The following is a 15,131-nucleotide window of genomic DNA, read 5'->3' as shown; positions in this document are numbered from 1 at the left end:
GGGATAATAGTGTTGATGTGAGCCATGACCAGCCTTTCAAAGCACTTCATGGTTACAGATGTGAGTGCTATGGGTCAGTAGTCATTTTGGCAGGTTACCTTAGTGTTCTTGGGCACAGGCACTATGGTGGTCTGCTTGAAACATGTTGGTATTACAGACTCGGACAGGGAGAGGTTGAAAATGTCAGTGAAGACACTTGCCAGTTGGTCAGAGCATGCTCGCAGTACACATCCTCGTAATCCATCTGGCCCTGCGGCCTTGTGAATGTTGACTTGTTTTAAGGTCTTACTCATATCGGCTGCGGAGAGCGTGATCACAAAGTCTTCTAGAACAGCTGGTGCTCTCATACACGTTTCAGTGTTATTTGCCTCAAAGCGAGCATGGATGTAGTTTAGCCCGTCTGGTAGGCTTGTGTCACTGGGCAGCTCTCGGCTGTACTTCCCTTTGAGGTCTGTAATGGTTTGCAAGCTCTGCCAGTGTAGTACGATTCAATCTTAGTCCTGTATTGACGCTTTGCCTGTTTGATGGTTCGTCGGAGGGCATAGTGGGATTTCTTATAAGCTTCCGGGTTAGAGTCCTGATCTTTGAAAGCGCAGCTCTGGCCTTTAACTCAGTGAGGATGTTGCCTGTAATCCATGGCTTCTGGTTGGGGTATGTACGTACGGTCACTGTGGGGACGACGTCATCGATGCACTTATTGATGAAGCCAATGACTGATGTGGTTTACTCCTCAATGAAATTGGAGGAATCCAGGAACATATTCCAGTCTGTGCTAGCAAACAGTCCTGTAGCTGAGCATCTGCTTCATCTGACCACTTTTTTTATTGATCTACTGGTGCGCCCTGCTTTGATTTTTGCTTGTAAGCAGGGATCAGGAGGATATAATTATGGTCAGATTTGCCAAATGGAGGGCGAGGGACAGCTTTGTATGCATCTTTGTGTGTGGAGTAAAGGTGGTCTAGAGGTTTTTTTTCTCCTCTGGTTGCACATTTAACATGCTGATAGAAATTTGGTAAAATGGATTTAAGTTTCCCTTCCTTAAAGTCCCCGGCTACAAGGAGCACCACCTCTGGGTGAGCGCTTTCTTGTTTGCTTATGGCGGAATACAGCTCATTCAATGCTGTCTTAGTGCCAGCCTCTGACAAGGGTGGTATGTAAAACAGCCACAAAAAATACAGATGAAAACTCTCTAGGTTGATAGTGTAGTCTATAGCTTATTATGAGATACTCTACCTCAGGCGAGCAATAGCTTGAGACTTCCTTAGTTATCGTGTACCAGCTGTTATTTACAGAAATACATACTCCACCGCCCCTTGTCTTACCAGGCGGCGCTGTTCTATCCTGCAGGTACAGCGTATAACCAGCCCACTGTGTGTTGATAGTGTCATCGTTCAGCCACGACTCCTTGTGCATAAGATATTATAGTTTTGAATGTCCCATTGGTAGTTTAGTCTTCTGCGTAGGTCATCTATTTTGTTCTCCAAATATTGCACATTTGCTAGCAGAATGGAAGTAAGTGGGGTTCATTCGATCGCCTATAAATTCTCAGAAGGCAGCCCGTCCTCCGGCCCCTTTTTTTGCTGCCTCCTCTTCACGCAAATCACAGGGATCTCTTCCAGTTCCAGAGAAAGCAGTATATTGTTTGCGTCTGCCAGTACGTGGTGGGTAATCGCAGTCCTGATGTCCAGAAGTTATATCGGTCATAAGAGACGGTAGCTAGCGAATGCAATTGGCTAGTTTAGCCTACTTAAACACCTGGCTCAAACAGAGAGGGACGTTATGTTAGCTAACTGGCTATGGCTATCCAACACTGGAACATTTCCAAGTCAAGGTAAGCGTTTGGTTTTATTAATTTATTGCCACCGGGGCCCGCCAGTGTAACTGCTAAACTGATTGCTGACTGTACACTGTACTGCTAATGTGTTAGTTTGCTAATATTTTAGTTCTATTAGCTATGCTGACTATGATGTTATCTAGCTAATATTGTGACATCGATGTAGGCTGTCTGTGCTGGTTAGGAATTACAACAAGCAAGGTGATCATGCTGTTTGTATGTGGCTGCTGTGAAAGTGAACTGTGTTTGCTTGTAATCAGGGGTGTATTCATTCTACTGATTATGTTGAAAAACGTTTCTTAAACGGAAGCAAACGAAGTGGAGATAAACATACCTGAATTTGTCCAATATAAACTCTATTTTGCAACTGTTGGACTAATGATTACACCCTAGATCAGTTAGATGCAGGCAAGAGTGCAAGGCGGTATTGACACTGTGTGTCACCTTGATTACAAAAAAAATATTCCTACCTGTGCACCTACGTTGTAAACTGTCATTCATAGGCTAGGTTGTAGCAACCTCGTAATGGGTATAAGGAAAATTTGAGTATCATGTAGTAGCCTAAACCTATTGATGTTACTTTGAGCTCGGTTAACGGAATATTAATGACAGTCATCCAATATGCTGTAAAAGAAATAAGGCCATGCTCATCAAAAAAGCATCGTCCTCCCTCATCTGAAACGGCACCAGCCTCCACTGATCTGGCTATATAAGAAGTGTATGATGATAAGGGTTACGTGTAATGTGTGTATTATGTTGAGTGTGTACTGTACAGTGTTTACTTTGTATACAGCATGACTGTGTGTCTAAGACAATTTTCCCCTTGGGACATCCTATCAGACCAACAGCGGCATTGCGTTTTGATACACCTGAAGTAGGGCTACATTTATTTCCAGTGGAACTCTGCATTTGCCTTGCATTGCAGTTGCAGTGCGTTCTGTGTGGTATATATTGTACAGTACATTGTATAAATCCAACATATGCATCGAATAGTATGGTAGATAGTAGATACATGTGTTCAGTATAGTTGTGTAGCGATGCAAATGGTACGCAATGATGCTGTCGGTTTGATCAGCCATAGTCTACAGTATCTGCATCATTTGTGAAGCACGACAAATACACTGCCTTTCACTTTTGAATAGGGCAATATTTAATATATACACTGAACTAAAATATAAACCCAATATGTAAAGTATTGGTCCCATGTTTCGTTAGCAGAAATGTTCCATACTCACAAAAAGTTTTTGTCTCCTTTTACTGATCATTTCTCCTATGCCAATATAATCCATCCACCTGACAGGTTTGGCATATCAAGAAGCTGATTAAACAGCATGATTAATACACAGGTGCTCGGGACAAAAAAGGCCACTTTAAAATGTGCATTTGTCTTACACAGCACAAACCCACAGATGTCTCAAGTTTTGAGGGAGCGTGAAATTGGCATGCTGATTACAGGAATGTCCACCAGAGCTGTTGCCAGATAATTGAATGTTATTTTCTCTAGTATACGCTGCCTCCAATGCCGTTTTAGAGAATTTGGCAGTACATCCAACCGGCCTCACAACCACAGACTACGTGTAACCACGCTAGCCCAGGGCCGCTTCTTCACCCGTGGGATCGTCAGAGGGGGGAGTATTTCTCTCTGTAATAAAGCCCTTTGGTAGGGAAAGACTCATTCTGTTTTGCTGGGCCTGGCTGCCAAATGGGTGGGCCTTTGCTCTCCCAGGCCCAACCATGGCTGCACCCCTGCCCATTCATGTGAAATTGAAAGATTAGAGCAAAATTAATTTACAGTTGAAGTCGCAAGTTTACCCTTAGCCAAATACATTAAATCTCAGTTTTTCACAATTCCTGACATTTAATCCTAGTAAAAATTCCCTGTTTTAGGTCAGTTAGGATCACGACTTTATTTTAAGAATGTGAAATGTCAGATTAATAGTAGAGAGAATGATTTATTTCAGCTTTTATATCTTTCATCACATTCCCAGTGGGTCAGACGTTTACATACACTCAATTAGTATTTGGTAGCATTGCCTTTAAATTGTTTAACTAGGGTCAAATGTTTCAGGTAGCCTTCCACAAGCTTCCCACAATAAGTTGGGTGAATTTTGGCCCATTCTTCCTGACAGAGCTGGTGTAACTGAGCCAGGTTTGTAGGCCTCCTTGCTCGCACACGCTTTTTCAGTTCTGCCCACACATTTTCTATAGGATTGAGGTCAGGGGTTTGTGATGGCAACTCCAATACCTTGACTTTGTTGTCCATAAGCCATTTTGCCACAACTTTGGAAGTATACTTGGGGTCACTGTCCATTTGGAAGACCCATTTGTGACCAAGCTTTAACTTCCTGACTGATGTCTTGAGATGTTGCTTCAATATATCCACATAATTTTCCATCCTCATGATGCCATCTATTTTGTGAAGTGCACCAGTCCCTCCTGCAGCAAAGCACCCCCACAACATGATGCTGCCACCCCCGTGCTTCACGGTTGGGATTGTGATCTTCGGCTTGCAATCCTCCCCCTTTTTCCTCCAAACATAACGATGGTCATTATGGCCAAACAGTTCTATTTTTGTTTCATCAGACCAGAGGACATTTCTCCAAAAGGTACGATCTTTGTCCCCATGTGCAGTTGCAAACCATAGTCTGGCTTTTTTATGGTGGTTTTGGAGCGGTGGCTTCTTCATTGCTGAGCGGCCTTTCAGGTTATGTCGATATAGGACTCGTTTTACTTTGGATATAGATACTTTTGTACCGGTTTCCTCCAGCAACTTCACAAGGTCATTTGCTGTTGTTCTGGGATTGATTTGCACTTTTCACACCAAAGTACATTCATCTCTAGGAGACAGAATGCGTCTCCTTCCTGAGCGGTATGACGGCTGTGTGGTCCCATGGTGCTTATACTTGCGTACTATTGTTTGTACAGATGAATGTGGTACCTTTAGGCATTTGGAAATTGCTCCCAATGATGAACCAGACTTGTGGAGGTCTACATTTTTTTCTGAGGTCTTGGCTGATTTCATTTGATTTTCCCATGATGTCAAGAAAAGAGGCACTGAGTTTGAAGGTAGGCCTTGAAATACATCCAAAAGTACACCTCCAATTGACTCAAAGTATGTCAATTAGCCTATCAGAAGCTTCTAAAGTCATGACATAATTTTCTGGAATTTTCCAAGCTGTTTAAAGGCACAGTCAACTGAGTGTATGTAAACTTCTGACCCACTGGATGTTTCATACAGTGAATTATAAGTGAAATAATCTGTCTGTAAACAATTGTTGAAAAAATGACTTGTGTCATGCACAAAGTAGATGTCCTAACCGACTTTCCAAAACTATAGTTTGTTAACAAGAAATTTGTGGAGTGGTTGAAAAACGAGTTTTAATGACTCCAACCTAAGTGTATGTAAACTTCTGACTTCAACTGTGTTTCAATTGACTGATTTCCTTATGAACTGTAACTCAGTAAAATCTTTGAAATTGTTGCGTCTATTTTTGTTCAGTGTATATATAAATATATGATGATATAACATTAATCAAAGCCTCTCAGTGAAGGCTACATGTATTGATTATTAATACATGTCAGCGGGGTGGTGGCACCGGGATCCTCCGGGATCCTCATCTCTCCCAAGTGGTCATTCTCTCTTTCTCCCCTTACCCATCTGTCTATCGCCTCCTTTGAATTCCATGCTGTCACAGTTACCAGCCCTTTCAAGCTTAACATCCTTATCATTTATCGCCCTCCAGGTTCCCTCGGAGAGTTCATTAATGAGCTTGATGCCTTGATAAGCTCCTTTCCTGAGGACGGCTCACCTCTCACAGTCCTGGGCGACTTTAACCTCCCCACGTCTACCTTTGACTCATTCCTCTCTGCCTCCTTCTTTCCACTCCTCTCCTCTTTTGACCTCACCCTCTCACCTTCCCCCCTACTCACAAGGCAGGCAATACGCTCGACCTCATCTTTACTAGATGCTGTTCTTCCACTAACCTCATTGCAACTCCCCTCCAAGTCTCCGACCACTACCTTGTATCCTTTTCCCTCTCGCTCTCATCCAACACTTCCCTTTCTGCATCCTTTGACTCTCTATGGCCCCTATCCTCCAGGCCGGCTCGGTCCTCCCCTCCCGCTCCGTGGCTCGACGACTCATTGCGAGCTCACAGAACAGAGCTCCGGGCAGCCGAGCGGAAATGGAGGAAAACTCGCCTCCCTGCGGACCTGGCATCCTTTCACTCCCTCCTCTCTACATTTTCCTCCTCTGTCTCTGCTGCTAAAGCCACTTTCTACCACTCTAAATTCCAAGCATCTGCCTCTAACCCTAGGAAGCTCTTTGCCACCTTCTCCTCCCTCCTGAATCCTCCTCCCCCTCCCCCTCCTCCTCTCTGCAGATGACTTCGTCAACCATTTTGAAAAGAAGGTACGACATCCGATCCTCGTTTGCTAAGTCAAACGACACCGCTGGTTCTGCTCACACTGCCCTACCCTGTGCTCTGACCTCTTTCTCCCTCTCTCTCAGATGAAATCTCGCTTCTTGTGACGGCCGGCCGCCCAACAACCTGCCCGCTTGACCCTATCCCCTCCTCTCTTCTCCAGACCATTTCCGGAGACCTTCTCCCTTACCTCACCTCGCTCATCAACTCATCCCTGACCGCTGGCTACGTCCCTTCCGTCTTCAAGAGAGCGAGAGTTGCACCCTTCTGAAAAACCTACACTCGATCCCTCCGATGTCAACAACTACAGACCAGTATCCCTTCTTTCTTTTCTCTCCAAAACTCTTGAACGTGCCGTCCTTGCTATCTCTCTCAGAATGACCTTCTTGATCCAAATCAGTCAGGTTTCAAGACTAGTCATTCAACTGAGACTGCTCTTCTCTGTATCACGGAGGCGCTCCGCACTGCTAAAGCTAACTCTCTCTCCTCTGCTCTCATCCTTCTAGACCTATCGGCTGCCTTCGATACTGTGAACCATCAGATCCTCCTCTCCACCCTCTCCGAGTTGGGCATCTGAGCGCGGCCCAACCTGACAGGTCGCTCCTACCAGGTGGCGTGGCGAGAATCTGTCTCCTCATCACGCGCTCTCACCACTGGTGTCCCCCAGGGCTCTGTTCTAGGCCCTCTCCTATTCTCGCTATACACCAAGTCACTTGGCTCTGTCATAACCTCACATGGTCTCTCCTATCATTGCTATGCAGACGACACACAATTAATCTTCTCCTTTCCACCTTCTGATGACCAGGTGGATCGCATCTCTGCATGTCTGGCAGACATATCAGTGTGGATGACGGATCACCACCTCAAGCTGAACCTCGGCAAGACGGAGCTGCTCTTCCTCCCGGGGAAGGACTGCCCGTTCCATGATCTCGCCATCACGGTTGACAACTCCATTGTGTCCTCCTCCCAGAGCGCTAAGAACCTTGGCGTGATCCTGGACAACACCCTGTCGTTCTCAACCAACATCATGGCGGTGGCCCGTTCCTGTAGGTTCATGCTCTACAACATCCGCATGAACGACCCTGCCTCACACAGGAAGCGGCGCAGGTCCTAATCCAGGCACTTGTCATCTCCCGTCTGGATTACTGCAACTCGCTGTTGGCTGGGCTCCCTGCCTGTGCCATTAAACCCCTACAACTCATCCAGAACGCCGCAGCCCGTCTGGTGTTCAACCTTCCCAAGTTCTCTCACGTCACCCCGCTCCTCCGCTCTCTCCACTGGCTTCCAGTTGAAGCTCGCATCCACTACAAGACCATGGTGCTTGCCTACGGAGCTGTGTTCAGTACCTCCAGGCTCTGATCAGGCCCTACACCCAAACAAGGGCACTGCGTTCATCCACCTCTGGCCTGCTCGCCTCCCTACCACTGAGGAAGTACAGTTCCCGCTCAGCCCAGTCAAAACTGTTCGCTGCTCTGGCCCCCCAATGGTGGAACAAACTCCTCACGACGCCAGGACAGCGGAGTCAATCACCACCTTCCGGAGACACCTGAAACCCCACCTCTTCAAGGAATAAGTAATAAGTAATAAGTAATCCTTCTCACCCACCCCCCCTTAAATGATTTAGATGCACTATTGTAAAGTGGCTGTTCCACTGGATGTCAGAAGGTGAATTCACCAATTTGTAAGTCGCTCTGGATAAGAGCGTCTGCTAAATGACTTAAATGTAAATGAAATGTAATTAATCAATATGCAGTTAGCCTATGTGGCGTTTTATATCGGACTTTTAAAACTCTAGGCTAACATTATTAGGATAAGCTATATAACGTTTTATATTAGTAGGTCTATTGCATGAGGAGTTCAAACCTTTGGCAATTGTTGAATGCTTAAAGGTAGACTCAGTGAAATTACGTTGCCACAGGCAGCACCACAGATATTGGTCTTGTTCAACATTGCAGCCGATGGTGCAGGCGACTGCCAACTGACTGATCTGCAAAGAACCTTGCATCATAAATAACAACTCGGTATTATTTGTAGATCAATTTACCTATGATACATTACAGTTTTGATCCTCTTGAATACGTGCATTGAGATGAGCAACATGCAAGGCTCTCACACAGTCACAAACAGTGTCTGCACATGTGCACGGGTTTGCTGTTCACAGCATGGTAGCCAGGGCACCAAAACAGCAGAAGTTGACCCTCAAATTGACCCCTTATGCCAGTGGTCACCAACCTTTTCCGAGTCAAGATCACTTTTGTAGTCAAAAAGCAAGCCGAGATCTACCGCTCAGAATCTTAAAAAAAAAAAGACTTTAAAAAGCTTTGATAACAAAATAGATAATTTGGTGTATCACTTGCCAGGCAGCACAGCTGAGCATGCATTTAAATAATTTGCTAATAATTTGCCTTTTTATTTTACTGGACGGATGAAACCTGCATCTGATGGTTATGGTGCTTTTAAGACAACTGGGAACTCAGAATTAAAAAAAAAAATCAGTGATCTTCAGGTCGGAAAATTGTAGCGCTGGAAAGATGCCCTAGTTTACGACTTGGAATCCAGAGTTGGATGACCTTTCAAAAGATTTTTTTTTTTACTGAGGAGAGACTGCCAAGCAAACAAAACAGTAGGCCAATTTTTTTTTTCCTGTGGTAATGCATACAGACGCATTGTGAGGTCATTTTTTAAGTCTAAATAGATTTTCTATAGATTTAATGATTATCATTGTTTGGCAAAATGACTTTCTTAACTAGCCTGACAACATTAAACAGACATAGGATATGTTGTATACATTTGGGTCCCTTCATTTAGTTTTGATTTGATGCTGGAGATGCATAATCTCCTAGCTATCGGTATCTCTGGTGTCTGTCGTGACACACCTCAACCTTCGAGCCTCCAAAGGCGCCATCCAAGGCTGTGGCCGTGCCATGAGCCTTGCAATGGTGGAGGAGAGAGCCTTGTGGCCCTGAGAAAGCAGATTTCCTTGACTCTCCTGTTGAGCCGAAAGGAACTGTTTGGGCCGGATGTCACCGCCATGAGGCAGAAGTGCAAACTTTGAAAGAAGAAGGACGAAGCCTTTAACGTCTGCCTGCCCCGTAGACCCGGGAAACGTGGCTACCCGGCCTACCCCTCTACATGGCTTCATGGCAGGGCGAGGGCAATTTTCTGGCACCAGGGCCTTCCATGCGAAGCCCTCAAAGATGCTGCAGGCATCAACCCCGCTGTTCGCATCCCCAAATGGGCCAAAAGTGGTGAAAACGGTCCTTAACTGCAGCCACATCAAGGTCCCGACCAGCTGATTCCTCTACATGGAAGGTGTGCCTGACCTAGGGGTACGCCCCCTGTGGCAAAGAGGGGCAGCCAACAAATCACCCCGTGTTCTCGGGTCGAGCACAGACTTCTCAACCCCCCATCACAGAGGCACATCTATTCTCCTAGAACGCTTCCTTTTGTGCAGCGATCCATTTCCATGTGTTCACTCTCAAGGAAGACTGAGGGAATTCAACCCTGTGTGCCCTCCGTATCACGGCTCTACTCCTGGATTTTGTTCAAGCAGCCGGGACAGGGAGGCAAATTGCCAGTCACCACCAAGCACTGTTCCATTTTACAGTGTTTTAACACTGCCATTTTCAGTAAAAACAGTCTTTGCCGTATCCAGGTGTCATGCTAAAAAAATACGAAAGGGCAACTCGCTCCATCGCCACCAGATGGCGCTATGTTCAACGTGCTGTTTCGCTCTATTCGTCGAGGTGGCTGGTTTCTAATGTTTTCATTTCAAGTCCTACGAATTCCTTCCTGTCCCATTTGGGCTAACACTAGTTCCATGAACGTTGAACAAATGTGTAGAGGCAGCTCTCACACATTGAAAAACAAGGGGCTGAGAGTCTCCGCTTACATAGAAAATGACCTGCTTTGCTCCCCATCCCCAAAATGATGTACTTTGCTCTGTTCATCTTTGCCTCGATCCTGTAAATAAGGTATTTATGTTTTCACTTTGTCATTATGGAGTATTGTGTGTAGATTGATAAGGGGGGAAATTATTTGATAAATTTTACAATATGGCTGTAATGTTACAAATTCAAGGGGTCTGAATACTTTCTGAATGCATTGTAAATAGACAGCTGTGAAAAGTACAGATGAAAACGCTCTTGGTAAATACTCTGGTCTGCAGGTTATCATAACTCAGGCGAGCAGAAACTTAAGACTTCCTTAACATTAGAGATTACGCACCAGCTCTTATTAACAAAGAGATACATCCCTCCTCCCTTCGTCTTACCCAAGTCTGCCATCCAGGCTTGATGATGCTCATTACAGTTTTTTCCAATTGCTAACACACTAAAATGACATGCACAGCACAATTATTTAAACGGACACACAGAGAGCAAAATCTCTTCTCAAGTCTCCAAATGTCTAAACACATTTTCTGTTTTACACACATTTTGCAATTCAAAATGGCACTTTTTAAATGCACTGGACACGGTTCTCTGCATAAGACACAACAATCTGACATAGTCACATGTTTCCCATTTCAAAACACTGCCATTCAAAATGACACTACATGAGCTATTGGCCAATACATGTGCCACCTGGCCAAACACCTTAATGGTTAATTGTTACCACTTCAATCAGGAAGTAAGCACTATGAAAAGACCACAGGTGAGCACCTTTTGTTTTTCAACAGCAATGGAAGCCGTTGCAGAGAGAGGAAGAGGTAGAGGGAGGGTGAGAATGAGAGGGGGAGGTAGGGGTAGAGCTGGTAGAGGAGTTCAAGGCCAAAGAAGACAACAACTTTCAAATGAAATCAGAGCAACCTTAGTTGATCATGACATCCACCATGGGCTGACAATGCGAGAGGCTGGACAGAGAGTGCAGCCCAACTTGAGCCATTTCATTGTCGCCTGTGTCATCCGGACATTTAGACTGGAGTACAGGTATGTAACCAAAACTTCTTTCACACTATGTAGTACACCCCATGTCATAGTGTATCAGTTGGGTGACACCTGTTTACTTTATGAATGGCTGATGTCATACACTAACTGCACAAATTTCCTGTAGAATTTACTCTACTGTGGGGGAAATATCTTTAGGCTGCATTGTCCAAGCCCTATTTTGTTGTTTTTCTAAAGGACTGAGAGACGCAACCATGGTGGAGGAAGGGGCCACAACCATGGTGGAGGAAGGGGCCACAACCATGGTGGAGGAAGGGGCCACAACCATGGTGGAGGAAGGGGCCACAACCATGGTGGAGGAAGGGGCCACATGTTCACCGGGGTACAGGAAGCTGCCATTGTAAACTTGGTTTTGGAAAATAATGAAATCAGATTACGAGAAATTCAATGCCACATCATCCAAGACAACACCATATTCAACAACATTCAACGAGTCAGTCTGTCCACATTGGCTCGCATTCAAAAGCAAAACCAAATCAGAATGAAACAACTTTATAAGGTGCCGTTTGAGAGAAACTCTCAAAGAAACAAAGAGGTCAGATGAGCATATGTGGATGTAAGTACAATGTTGACTGCAGTACACTACACACAACATTGTTTCCCAGTGTACTGGATAACACCATATTGACTATTTTTGTTCTTTGTTTTCAGGGAGTACTGGAAATGGATGCTCATGCAATCCCACATAAGTTCATCTTTATAGATGAGGCTGGGTTCAACCTAGCAAAGTCCAGAAGAAGGGGAGAAACGTAATTTTGTTTTTCAGTTTACTGTTTTTTTGTGAGCATATTTTTGTTCAGTCCAATGTAAATATATCTGTTGTGCATATGTTGCACTGACTTGTTTGATGAAAATAAAACATTAAATGTTTCAACAGCATGTGTGTGTATCTGCAAATATTTCTGTGCATCTGAAGAATTTTCTACAATTTGAACTATTTTAGTATTACGGCAAAGCATATCAAAGATGAGAGTGCTTTTCATTATGCCCAACAGTGTGTAGTTGGTTAGACAAAAATCTGGTAATATGAATGAAGTGTACCATTTTGTGCAAACGTTTGATTTTGATAATGCTATATGTAGTTTTGGTTGCAGTGCTTCATTTTGCAGGATATATGAGGTATTTTGCAATTTGGGTGTGTGGTTTTGTGAATTGTTTTAAGTATTTTGATAAAACCTGCCTAGTTTGCAAAATTGTGTTTTAGCAATTCTCCATTGATTGCATGTTCGACAATAGAACAGAGGGCAATGGCGGTCTATTTGCTCGCCGATGCAGTCTTGTCAGGGTTCCGGCTCGCCTGCCACTATTTCTCCTCTGTTTCCTCTTTCAAGTCCCGGGGATTATGGCCTGGTCCAGAGTAACCGGAAAGTCCAGAGCTGCCGACTAAATGAAGTACACATTTTCGTCCAAATTGAGGTTAGTGATCGCTGTTCTAATGTTCAGAAGCTGTTTTCGGTCATTTTTCCTTCATGGGAAATGATGGCAGAGACATTATGTAAAATAAAGTTACGGCCCACATAAATAAAACACACAAAATAATTGGTCAGTAGCCCGTAAGACGGCTGCTATCCACTGCAGCGCCATCTTCACATGCCATGCATTGTTAGGCATGAATTAAAACTATGCCACTTTGTTTACATACTCATCTCATATGTATATACTGTACTCTATACCATCTACTGCATCTTGCCTATACCGCTCTGTACCATCACTCATTCATATATCTTTATGTACATATTCTTTATCCCTTTACACTTGTGTGTATAAGGTAGTAGTTTTGGAATTGTTAGTTAGATTACTCGTTGGTTATTACTGCATTGTCGGAACTAGAAGCACAAACATTTCGCTACACTCGCATTAACATCTGCTAACCATGTGTATGTGACAAATAAATTTGATTTGATTTGAAATTCAGACTGTAGATATACACTACATGACCAAAAGTATGTGGACACCTTCTCGTCGAACATCTCATTCCAAAATCATGGGCATTAATAGACCCCTCTTTGCTGCTATAACAGCCTCCACTCTTCTGGGAAGGCTTTTCACTAGATGTTGGAACATTGCTACAGGGACTTGCTTCCATTCAGCCACAAGCATTAGTGAGATCTGGCATTGATGTTGGGCGATTAGGCCTGGCACGCAGTGGGCGTTCCATTTCATCCCAAAGGTGTTCATTGGGGTTGAGGTCAGGGCTCTGTGCACCCCAGTCAAGTTCTTCCACACCGATCTCGACAAACCCTTTCTGTATGGATCACGCTTTGTGCACGGGTTATTGTCATGCTCAAACAGGAAAGGGCCTTCCCCAAACTGTAGCCATAAAGTTGGAAGCACAGAATGGTCTAGGTTGTCATTGTATGCTGTAGTGTTAAGATTTCCCTTCATTGGAACTAAGGGGCCAAGCCCAAACCATGAAGAACAGCCCCAGACAATTATTCCTCCACCAAACAGTTGACACTATGCATTGGGGCAGGTAGCGTTCTCCTTGCATCCGCCAAACCAAGATTCGTCCGTCGAACTGCCAGATTGTGAAGCGTGATTCATCACTCCAGAGAACGCGTTTCCACTGTTTCTGAGTCCAATAGGGGCGAGCTTTACACCAGACGATTCTTACACGCTACGCACTTCAGCACTCAACGGTCCCGTTCTGTGAGCTTGTGTGGCCTACCATTTCGCCGCTGATCCGTTGTTGCTCCTAGGCGTTTTCACTTCACAATAACTGTGTTTACAGTTGACCAAAATTTGAAGAACTGACTTGTTGGAAAGGTGGCATCCTATGACGGTGCCATGTTGAAAGTCACTGAGCTCTTCATTAAGGCCATCCTATTGCCAATGCTTGTCTATGGAGATTGCGTGGCTGTGTGCTCAATTTTATACACCTGTCAGCAACGGGTGTGGCTGAAAAAGCAGAATCCAATAATTTGAAGGGGTGTCCATATACTTTTGTAGATATAGTGTATATGATAACACACTGAAGTACAACTGCCTCTGAGGTATTTGATAGGTTTGGTCTCCTAGTTATATTTGTGTCCACTATCACTATATACATGACCACTATCACTATGTGATAGATAAGAGAAATGCCAATGAGTTGATCAAGCATCAGGGAGAGGGAGATGTTTTTTTATGCCAGAGGCGGGCATAAAAAAGGTCCTGGGAGGAGTGTCATCAAAACAAGTCAAACCTTATCCTCCTACACCACACACACGCAGGAGCAGACACACACGTAGACAGACGCACACAACTCCTCACACACGCACACTTACTCACTGATTTCCTCTCTCACTGTGACAATTACATTGATTGTTTTACTGGCGTGACAACCATGCAATTAAACTGGCTTGTGATTTTGAGACCTGTTCAGAAAAGGAAAAGATGGTCAAGAGGTGGTGATGGTGTTATGTGCAACAATTTAAAGACCTTAAACCTCAGTGGTTACTGCCGCTGCCTTCTGAGCACACATGTATGCCAGTACAGGCGTGGGTTTGAATCTGGCCTACGCCCTTCAAGCACACCATCGCTCTTCGACTTTCTCTGTCCAATAAACAAACAAACCTAAAAAGAGGCACCAATTAAAATAGCTAGAAGTTATTACAGACTGCCTCCTCCCTTCCCCCACCACCAGATCTTCCACTGTCATCTTCTTACTCCCTCGGGGACACACCTGTCAGACAGATGTCATGTTGATTCATTTGTACTGGAATCCAAAAAGTGGATCAATATTTCTCACCTGGCACAGCACCACAGACTGAAATGCCCCTGTCAACCTTTTCCCTGGTTTGCACCGTTCCACGAAAAACAGTGGTGAGTGTTGAGTAATGACAGGAGGGCAGGCTGCCGTTGAATAGCGCGGGAGAAGAGAGGCCCAGGGGGACTCGGATGGGAAATGTATTACACCCTGAGGCATACAAAAATGTTTATTACTGG

Source organism: Oncorhynchus masou, chromosome 24 (genome assembly GCF_036934945.1).
Source record: "Oncorhynchus masou masou isolate Uvic2021 chromosome 24, UVic_Omas_1.1, whole genome shotgun sequence".
Lineage (NCBI taxonomy): Eukaryota > Metazoa > Chordata > Actinopteri > Salmoniformes > Salmonidae > Oncorhynchus > Oncorhynchus masou.
This window is presented reverse-complemented; position numbering follows the sequence as displayed.